An 11,793-nucleotide genomic window follows, 5' to 3' on the forward strand; every position below is an offset into this window, starting at 1 on the left:
TATCAGGAAGCGTTTGTCAGAATAACACAGATTCAGATCTTATGCTGAATTTTGAATGTCTTTGGATCCTAAAAGATAATCATAAGCAAGAATTAAGTTTGATATGAACTAAGTTAATGTTTAGAGGATTCAAGCAATTTTCTCATAAGTTTATTCAGAAACATCAAGCCAAAGGACCGAATTGGGTAATGCATGAATTATTTGAGTAACTGGATGAAACTTCCAATAATTTTGGACATTGTTGTCAATCAGTAAAAGCATGCTCCTGGGTACTTTTATTTTCCCCTCTGACTATAATCCTACGCATGTGCCTAAACAATAAAAGAACATAGAAGGAAAACAACTTCTTCCTTGGGATATTTTCTCTATAGTTATCTTGCTTGCTATTATGATAATACTGTGCTTCTACTTTATAAATTTGGACACAGTCAATTTTATGGCGATGCCCATATATGTGAACATCGTTGCTCATTCGCCCAGCTGTGTCCAACTCTGCGACCCCATGGGCTGCAGCACACCGGGCCTTCTTGTTTCTCACCATCTCCTGGAGTTTGCCCAAGTTCATGGTCATTGCCTCGGTGAACACTGAAAAAGCTTAAAAGGAAAGCAATATCTGTTTGGGGATTGATTTCCTTAGTTTTTATTGATGTAATACAGAATTTTTGATTTACAGATTTTGGACATAGCTCTTTTCATCATCAAAGATATAGCTAATACTATTCATAGATTTATTTACTCAGTTGACAAGTGTTTGTCAAGCACCTTCCATATTTAATGCACTGCACTAAGAATGAAGATAGAGCGTTTAAGAACACACATTTCCAGTTTAGTGGAATAAAGTTGGTTATGCACACAATCAAAGCATATGATTAAATTAAAGTCGTGATAGGAATAAACATGATATGCTCTGAGAGCAAATGAGAGGAAAACCTAGTTCAGTTTTGATATTCAGAAAATATTTCCCTTATTATTTCAGCTTTTCTATCTCCTAGGATTCTGGATTCTATTACTGCACACACATGTATGTGCGCACACACATTTCATTTAGTTTAGCATGACTCAGTCACATAGTAAGTGCCCAAATATATGCTGAATCCTATGTTTCTTTTTATTAATAAAACTATCCAATGGTTATGTCCCATCTGTAATACCTGCTCAGCTCTCCATGTTGCTTATGCCAGATCCATGAAGACGGATGTGGACCATTGTATTATCAGTCTAGGTGGAGAAATCCCTGCATTTAAGCTGTCTGGACATAAACATGGATATTTGATGTGTTAGTAAAATTAGTGTGAAAGGAGTCATCCGTGTCTGTTTTCCACAGACTCTAAACTTTTGCAGGAAATTCACCACTGTCAATTCATAGGAAGTCATACCTTCCAAATAGAGGAACTTCTTTGCGTTTTGAGGAACCATTTATAAAACGTATTTTCCTATTCTGAGATAAGGTAAATTAAATACATAATACAGTGTTTCTCGAAGTATAACTGAAAGCTGCTTATACTAAAAAATCACCTGGAATGATTTTTAAATGCAAATAATATGTTCTTCTTTTGTTAACTGTAAACTGCCTCAGGTAATTGTAATTCACAACCATGATTGAGAACCACAGAACAATTGTTGACATTATCAATCTGCAGGAGTAGTTGCTATTAAGGTATGATTGGAAGGATTTTCTTGTGACAGAAATCTCTACTAATGGACCAGAAGGTGTTCTCAGAAGCATATCTCTGCAACCCGGAAAAATCCCTGACAGCAAAAAGCTGGACAATTGTAGGACTCAATGTTTTTCCTCTTAGGGACCATTGCTGTCCTTCGATGCCTGATGTCTAGGATTCTGAGAACTATTGTTTTGTGTATTTTATGTTAAGTTACTTTATAAGGAAAAGTAAATCCAGTCCTTATTATTCCATCTTAAGCAGAAGCAGAGAGCATCGTCTGTGTGATTGATATAAATATTCTTTTCCTGAAAATAAAATGAGCGTAAGATTGTAGAGATGCTAGTAGAGGTGCTGGATGTCGAGCGTTTCATCATGAATATGCAGAAAGGGGAACTGCTGCTGCTGCTAAGTCGCTTCAGTCGTGTCCGAATCTGTGCGACCCCATAGACGGCAGCCACTAGGTTTCGCCGTCCCTGGGATTTCTCCAGGCAAGAACACTGGAGTGAGTTGCCATTTCCTTCTCCAATGCATGAAAGTGAAAAGTGAAAGTGAATTGCCAATTCAGGGTCGATGCATGTTACAGGATGCTCGGGGCTGCTGTGCGGGGATGACCCAAAGGGAGGATAAGCGGAGGAGAGAGGTGGGAGGGGAGTTCAGGAAGGGGAACTCATGTACACCTGGGGCGGATTCATGTCAATGGATGGCGAAACCAACCAATATAATATTGTAAAATAATTAGCCTTCAATAAAAAAAAAAAAAAAGTGAATTCGCTCAGTTGTATCCGACTCTTATCGACTCCATGGCCTGCAGCCTACCAGGCCCCTCCTTTCATGGGATTTTCCAGGCAAGAGTACTGGAGTGAGGTGCCATTGCCTTCTCCGAGAAAGGGGAACAAGAAAACTCAAAGGTAAATTCACAATTTTGTTCAGTTATACCTGAAAGTATTGACTCTAAACAGTAGAGAGTGGCTCTCTTGCCAAATTGTGAAATATATCAACAGAATGATAATTTCTTTACATTCTATCAAGTGATATTTTGCATATATTAGGATAATAATATATTTTTCTTTTTCAATCTGCTCAATATAATATTACACTGAGAAATTCTGTAAAGTTGAACCATCTTTGGTTAAATAATACTAGGATAAATTCTACTTGATAAAGGAACACAAATACAGGCTTGAGTTTGTAAAAATGTTATCTTTTTGAATCTGTTTGGGTTCAATCCCTGGATTGAGAAGATCACTTGGAAAAACGAACAGCTACCCACTCCAGTATTCTGGCCTGGAGAATTCCATGGACAGAGGAGCCTGGCAGGCTACAGTCCATGGGGTCGCAAAGAGTTAGACGTGACAGAGCGACTTTAACTTTCATAATAATTAGTAAGATTTGTTTATAATTTTATTTACTTTCTCTTTTTCATTTGGCATTGAATTTACATAAGTTCTATAAAATGAGCTTGAGAACTTTTATTTTTCTGGAATACTTTTGCACAGGGGGAGAAATGTATTTTCCAGAAAATTTAGCAAAATCACCCATAAAGCTTTAACAGCCTGGCGTATTGGGAGAGGGATTAAGTGGAGGACAGTTATGCTACTAAAATTCAATTATTTTTTGCCTCGTTTTTATTTTGACCTTGCCAGATGTTTATTTTAATACTATTCAAATAAGTAACATTTTATTATTTTTACCTTTTATAGATAAACATTTTTACTGAAGAATTGCATACATTTAGAGTGCTGGAGAAGACTCTTGAGAGTCCCTTGGACTGCAAGGAGATCCAACCAGTCCATTCTAAAGGAGATCAATCCTGGGTGTTCATTGGAAGGACTGATGCTAAAGCTGAAACTCCAATACTTTGGCCACTTCATGCAACGAGTTGACTCACTGGAAAAGACTCTGATGCTGGGAGGGGTTGGGGACAGGAGGAGACGGGGACGACAGAGAATGAGATGGCTGGATGGCATCACCGACTCGATGGACATGAGTTTGAGTGAACTCCGGGAGTTGGTGATGGACCGGGAGGCCTGGCGTGCTGTGATTCATGGGGTCGCAAAGAGCCGGACACAACTGAGAGACTGAACCGAACTGAACTGAGAGGAGTATACAAATAATAATCACATAGTTCAACAAAATTTCACAAAATGAACGCACAGATTGAGGAACATAGCATCAGAAGTTCCCTCACTCCCCCTTCCATTCTCCACCCACTCAGGATAACTACAGTCTTGACTTTTAATGGAAACATTATTTTTTCTTTTCTTGAGCTTATAGAATGAAATCATAGAGTATGCACTTGTGCTAAAATTATGTCATTGTAAAAGGCAATTTTGTCTCTGTTTCCAACATTTATGGCTTTCAGTTTCTTTTCCTTGTCATATTGCCTAGATAGGACATCTAGCAGCATATTATTTAAATGGTAATATTGGGATTCTGGCGCACTTCATATCTCATGGGAAAGCTTTTTAAAAATTCACATGCTGATGTTTTCAGTAGATATTTATTGATATCCTATCTAAGATTAAGGCGTTTCCTACTATTTTTGAATGAGTTATGAATTTCATCCAGTACCCTTTCCATAATTATGAATTGAATATATAACTATTTTATTTTATATTTAATCTTTTTACTTTTGATGCTTTGAAAGTGAAAGTGAAGTCGCTCAGTCGTGTCCGACTCTTTGCGACCCCATGGACTGTAACCTACCAGGCTCTTCCGTCTATGGGATTCTCCAGGCAAGAGTACTGGAGTGGGTTGCCGGTTCCTTCTCCAGGAGATCTCCCCAACCCAGGGATCGAACCCGGGTCTCCCGCATTGCAGGCAGACGCTTTACCATCTGAGCCACCAGGGACGCTCTTTGATGCCTTACATGTAGTATAATTTTAGTACTTTTAATTACATTTCCAATTTTTGTATTGTCAGTGTACAGAAATACAATGGACTTTTTAAAACTTCTTATTTTAAAATACAGATATGCAGGTATTGCAAAAATGGTGGTGTGGTCATGACAGGAGAAGCAGTAAAAGTCATCAAAGAGTAGTATTATGGATGTTTTATTGGGGCAGTTGCTTTCTTGAGAATTCTAGAGAGCTTTATTTGTACTTCTGTTTAAACAGGCATTCTCACTTATCCTGTAGAATTTATAGTTATATCTGTTTGTTTATATTTTATATTTTCTAAGAATACTGATTTTATGTACTTTTTATCTTCTCCTCCTATTACAAAATGTTGAACCATTTTTTAAATTCCTAAGTATTAATTTTTCCCATATATTATTGATTAGTGGAAAATGTCTAGGAGCAAGAGAGATTCTCCCTTAATCTCTAGAGAAAAATAAACTGTATTATGTCTTTTTGATGAATTGCCTCAATCCTGCTGAATTTTAACCCTTAGCTATCTCCTCTGTTAGTAATACTGTTATTAAGCAATAAAAACTAAAAGACTGACAAATAATTAAACTATAGTCCTTTATAGTCATTATAAATAGTCATTTTTCTATAGATGAAGTCACATCTTTCTAGTTATTTGTATTATGAATCAGGTTTCCTAATTATCTGCTCAGTATTGAGGTGTCTATCTGGTCTTCACTGACAACAAGTGGTGTATCTATAAATGATTTTATATCTATTTTAGGAACTAAAGCAATTTTGATCTGTTCTTGCTCTGTCATAACTCAAATGTTTCCTATGTCTCAGTGAAAAATTTGCAAATTCTCTTTCCGAGTATGGGGAAAAAAACCTCAGCTTTGAAATATCTCTTCCCCAATCATTCAACATATTTTTGTTGAGTCTTAATTCATGTTATTTTGGACATTTAAGTTTTTTTAATTTTTTTTTATTGGAGGCAAATTACTTTACATTAATATATTGGTTGGTTTTGCCATACATTGGCACGAATCTTCCCCGGGTGTACATGTGTTCCCCCTCTTGAACTCCCCCCCACCTCCCTCTTCCCCATATCCTCCCTCCAGGTCATCCCTGTGCACCAGTCCCAAGCATCCTGTATCATGCATCGAACCTGGACTGGTGATTCATTTCACATATGATAATATACATGCTACAATGCCATTCTCTCAAATCATCCCACCTTCACCCTCTCCCACAGAGTCCCAAAGACTGTTCTATACACCTATGTCTCTTTTGCTATCTCGTATACAGGGTTAGGGTTACCATCTTTCCAAATTCCATATATATGCATTCATATACTGTATTGATGTTTTTCTTTCAGGCTGACTTTGTTCTGTATAATAGGCTCCAATTTCATCCACCTCATTGGAACTGACTCAAATGCATTCTTTTTGATGGCTGAAATATACTCCATTGTGTATATGTACCAAAGCTTTCTTATCCATTCATCTGCAGATGGACATCTAGGTTGCTTCCATGTCCTTGCTATTATAAACAGTGCTGCAATGGACATTGGAGTACATGTGATTCTTTCAATTCTGGTTTCCTCTGTGTGTACGCCCAGGAGTGCAATTGCTGAATCATATGGCAGTTCCAGTTTTTTGAGGAATCTCCACACTGTTCTCCATAGTGGCTGTACTAGATTGCATTCCTACCAACAGTGTAAGAGGGTTCCCTTTCCTCCACACCCTCTCCAGCATTTATTTTGGACATTTTATTTTATTTTTTTTTTAATTTATTTTATTGGAGGCAAATTACCTTACATTAATATATTGGTTGGTTTTGCCATACATTGACAAAAATCCACCCCAAGTGTACATGTGTTCCCTTTTAAAAATTAGGTGTTGGGAATATGTAGGGCCTCCCTGGTGGCTCAGCAGTATCTTCCACCTGTAATGCAAGAGATGTGGTTTCAATCCCTGGGTCGGGAGATTCCTTGGAGAAGGAAATGGCAACCTACTCCAGTATTCTTGCCTGGAAAATTCAATGCCAGAGGAGCCTGGAGGGGTATAGTCCATGGGGTCAAAAAAGAGTCAGACATGACTTGGCAGCTAAACAATAATAACAAGTGCTAAGAGAACACTTTAGTGGAGGTTCAAACACTCGCTTGGAGTTTTGCTGCATCTATTCTGCACATTCACCAGCTCTGGTGACAGGACCAAGTGAGTCTTCATCTGTCATAGGAAAGCTAAATCTGACTCAGACTCATAAATGTAGAGATAATAAAGACAAAACCTAAGTATCCAATGAATTAACCAAATATTCTTGGCTTCTGTCTCTGTCACCCAAATTAGTTGCTGCAATGGCTTCTATAATCCACTGACATAACCCTAAAAAGTGGAGGCTTCATTTATATTAAATTTGTGTCTAGTTTGTTCTAAACTTGAATGTCATTTTAATTTTCCTATCTTCGCTTATAAACAAAAAAAAAACCGATGAATTAGTTTTAATATAACTTTAAGGATAAGTGTTCATTCCAATTCCAAAGAAAGCCAGTGCCAAAGAATGCTCAAACTACCGCACAGTTGCACTCGTCTCACATGCTAGTAAAGTCATGCTCAAAATTCTCCAAGCCAGGCTTCAGCATTATGTGAACCGTGAACTTCCAGATGTTCAAGCAGGTTTTAAAAAAGGCAGAGGATCCAGAGATCAACTTGCCAACATCTGCTGGATAATGGAAAAAACAAGAGAGTTCCAGAAAAATGTCTATTTCTACTTCATTGACTTTGCCAGAGCCTTTGACTGTGTGGATCACGATAAACTGTGGAACATTCTGAAAGAGATGGGAGTACCAGACTAGCTGACCTGTCTCTTGAGAAACCTGTATGCAGGTCAGGAAGCAACAGTTAGAACTGGACATGGAACAACAGACTGGTTAAAAATAGGAAAAGGAGTACGTCAAGGATGTATATTGTCACCCTGCTTATTTAACTTATATTAGAGTACACGATGAGGAATCCTGGTTTGAAAGAAGCACAAGCTGGAATCTAGATTGGCGGGAGAAATATCAATAACCTCAGACATGCAGATGACACCACCCTTATGGCAGAAAGTGAAGAGGAACTAAAAAACCTCTTGATGAAAGTGAAAGAGGAGAGTGAAAAAGTTGGCTTAAAGCTCAACATTCAGGAAACTAAGATCATGGCATCTGGTCCCATCACTTCATGGGAAATAGATGGGGAAACAGTGGAAACAGTAGCTGACTTTATTTTTGGAGGGTCCGAAATCACTGTGGATGCTGATTGCAGCCATGAGATTAAAAGATGCATATTCCTTGGAAGGAAAGTTATGACCAACCTAGTTCAGTTCAGTTCTGTCGCTCAGTCGTGTCCGACTCTCCGCGACCCCATGAATCACAGCATGCCAGGCTTCCCTGTCCATCACCAACTCCCGGAGTTCACTCAAACTCATGTCCACAGAGTCGGTGATGCCATCCAGCCATCTCATTCTCTGTCGTCCCCTTCTCCTCATGCCCCCAACCGTTCCCAGCATCAGACTCTTTTCCAGTGAGTCAACTTGTCGCATGAGGTGGCCAAAGTATTGGAGTTTCAGCTTTAGCATCAGTCCTTCCAATGAACACCCAGGATTGATCTCCTTTAGAATGGACTGGTTGGATCTCTTTGCAGTCCAAGGGACTCTCAAGAGTCTTCTCCAACACCACAGTTCAAAAGCATCAATTCTTCGGCAATCAGCTTTCTTCACAGTCCAACTCTCACTTCCATACATGACCACAGGAAAAACAATAACCTTGACTAGATGGACCTTTGTTGGCAAAGTAATGTCTCTGCTTTTTAATATCCTATCAAGATTGGTCATAACTTTCCTTCCAAGGAGTAAGCGTCTTTTAATTTCATGACTGCAATCAACATCTGCAGTGATTTTGGAGCCCAAAAAAGTAAAGTCTGCCACTGTTTCCACTGTTTCCCCATCCATTTCCCATGAAGTGATGGGACCAGATGCCATGATCTTGGTTTTCTGAATGTTGAGCTTCAAGCCAACTTTTTCACTCTCCTCTTTCACTTTCATCAAGAGGCCTTTGAGTTCCTCTTCACTTTCTGCCATAAGGGTGGTGTCATCTGCATATCTGAGGTTATTGATATTTCTCCCAGCAATCTTGATTCCAGCTTGTGCTTCTTCAAGCCCAGCGTTCCTCATGATGTACTCTGCATATAAGTTAAATAAGCAAGATGACAATGTATAGCCTTGACGTACTCCTTTTCCTATTTTTAACCAGTCTGTTGTTGCATGTACAGTTCTGACTGTTGCTTCCTGACCTGCATACAGGTTTCTCAAGAGGCAGGTCAGGTGGTCCGGTATTCCCATCTCTTTCAGAATGTTCCACAGTTTATTGTGATCCACACAGTCAAAGGCTTTGGCATAGTCAATGAAGCAGAAATAGATGTTTTTCTGGAATTCTCTTGCTTTCTCCATGATTCAGCAAATGTTGGCAATTTGATCTCTGATGCCTCTGCCTTTTTTAAAACCTGCTTGAACATCTGGGAGTTCACGGTTCACATATTGCTGAAGCCTGGCTTGGAGAATTTTGAGCATGGCTTTAGTAGCGTGTGAGATGAGTGACCAACCTAGATAGCATATTAAAAAGCAGAGACATTACTTTGTCAACAAAGGTCCATCTAGTCAAGGCTATGGTTTTTCCAGTGGCCATGTATGGATGTGAGAGTTGGACTCTGAAGAAAGCTGAGTGTCGAATAATTGATGCTTTTGAACTGTGGTGCTGGAGAAGACTCTTGAGAGTCCCTTAGACTGCAAGGAGATCCAACCAGTTCATACTAAAGGAGATCAGTCCTTGGTGTTCATTGGAAAGACTGATGCTAAAGCTGAAACTCCAACTTTGGCCACCTCATGCAACAATTTGACTCACTGGAAAAGTCTCTGATGCTGGGAGGGATTGCGGGCAGGAGGAGAAGGGGACTACAGAGAATGAGATGGCTGGATGACATCCCTGACTCGATGGATGTGAGTTTGAGTGAACTCCGGGAGTTGGTGATGGGCAGGAAGGCCTGGCGTGCTGTGATTCATGGCGTCTCAAAGAGTCAGACACGACTGAGCGACTGAACTGAACTGAACTGAATGTATTGATGAAAATAGTGACAGTAATATAAACTGTGCCCAATAATTGATGAAGTTGAAAATGTTGTGACATTTCTGTACATTTTCTAGCATTCTCCACAAACCAGTTACAGTAGTTTACACTGTTGTTTCATTAAGGCAAATCAACAAATTTAGAATTTCACCATCTGTATCCCTTGAAAAAGTATCAACTTCAATGAGTAAATAATAGTAAAACCCTGTTATGAACCAGGGTGAATCTGCATTCATATCTTTGATCATTTTTAGCTCTCACAAAGAACTGGAAAATAGGCATCAATTTATACATGCTACAGATAGGGACCTTACTTGATTTGTAATTCAGAGAGGGATATTTGAACCCACACTATGAGGCAATTGCTGTCTCAATTCCACTGCTAGATGGTAATTAATAATGTGGTGAAGTGATGAAGCAGACTAACATATCCCACTAGTTTGTTGTTATGCAGTCATATAAATCTGATTCACTTTGACTCATCTCACTGATATTCCTTTTTTTGTGAGAGTAAGAAACCTGTGTAAATTCATTACTTGATTCATTGCAGACTTTTAGTTGGAGTAAGTTAAAACTGAGACCAAGACAAAACCTGTAGCAAGGTGGAGAAGAAACTGATGAGAATTTGGAAAGGGTAGATTGTACCTGTATGTAATAGCAAACTGAATATACAAAATGTATAGAATAAAATTTGATTAGATAAGTAGATAGAATGGAAAAGCCTGAATTGATCGGAAACAGAAACCATATTTTCTTTAGGGAAGAAAAAGAAGCAGAAAACATAACAATTCATTATGAAAGGAGTTTTTCTGGGTTTAATTTTGTTATAAACCATAAATAGGAGTATTATGATTTAATGGAAGAAAACCAAACAACTAAGCTACCATCTCTTAACACATTCTTGCCAAAGTAATTATTCTAACCCAAGATTCTTTGCTTGCAAAAACTCACTTCATCTTCTTATGTCTCTTGCTTTTTCCAAGTAAGTCCACTCCTATCCCACAGCTTTCGCATGGCTGACTTGACCTCTTTGTTCCTAAGTGTGTAGATGAGGGGGTTCAGCATGGGAGTAATAACATTGTAGAGTACAGACACCATCTTGTCCACAGAAAAAGTGGAGAATGGATGAGCATAGATGAAAATACAGGGTCCAAAAAAGAGTGTTACCATCATGAGGTGAGAGCCACAGGTTGAGAGTGCCTTTTGCCTTCCTTCTTTGGAGCGAATCTTGACTAGAATAGTGGCATAGGAAGAAACCAACACTACAAAGGAGCTGGTAGAAATCAACCCACTGTTAGATACCATTAGCAATTCAATGACAAAAGTGTCTGCACAGGCAAGTTTGATGACAGGGGGAACATCACAAAAGAAATTGTCCACCTGATTTGGCCCACAAAAGGGCAGACGGACAGTGAGAATTGTCTGGACAGTAGAGTGCACAAATCCTCCCATCCAGGAGGCAGCTACCAACACACACCATAATCCTCAACTCATGATAGTGGTATAGTGCAGGGGGCGACAAATTGCAACATAGCGATCATAGGCCATCACTGTGAGCAGGAACATCTCTGCTGCCCCTACAACGTGCAGGAAGAAGAGCTGCACAATGCATTGGTCAGAGGGAATGAGCTTTTCATTATCAAGAAAGTCAGCCAGAAGCTTAGGGGTAGTTACTGTTGAATAACATAGATCGAGGAAAGAGAGGTTGCCGAGAAGGAAATACATGGGTGATGAATTCAGATGCTTATCATAGACTACTGTGACCATGATAAGGACATTTCCTACCCAAGTGGACACATAGAAGAGAAGAAATAGTAAAAATAGCCCTGTTTCAATAGATTGTGTCTGTGAGAAGCCTACCAGGATAAATTCTCTCACTACCTTTGTTGGGTTTTCATCCATTTGATCTGGTTTCACCTGGATCAAAAAATTAAACAATGGGGCATTAGTAATGTTAAAAATGGATAAGATATTTCACACAAAATGTAAGAACCTTATTTCAAAAGTGAACTTTTTCTCTAGGATGCCTCTCGATTGGTTAGCTGGAAGAAATTATTTTTTCTTAGATGATATGAATACATATTTCCCAACAACTCTAGCTTTGAGATACTGATGAAGCAGC

The 11,793-nt window shown here is 38.9% G+C and overlaps 1 pseudogene; it reads right to left on the reverse strand.

Annotated features, from left to right (window-relative positions):
• Window positions 1–10,631: 10,631 nt before the first annotated feature.
• Window positions 10,632–11,588, reverse strand: LOC148776685 (olfactory receptor 4Q2-like; annotated as a pseudogene).
• Window positions 11,589–11,793: the final 205 nt, after the last annotated feature.

This window comes from Moschus berezovskii, chromosome 9 (genome assembly GCF_049115385.1).
Source record: "Moschus berezovskii isolate FMDL1 chromosome 9, NW_MosBer_1.0, whole genome shotgun sequence".
NCBI classification, from domain to species: Eukaryota; Metazoa; Chordata; class Mammalia; order Artiodactyla; family Moschidae; genus Moschus; species Moschus berezovskii.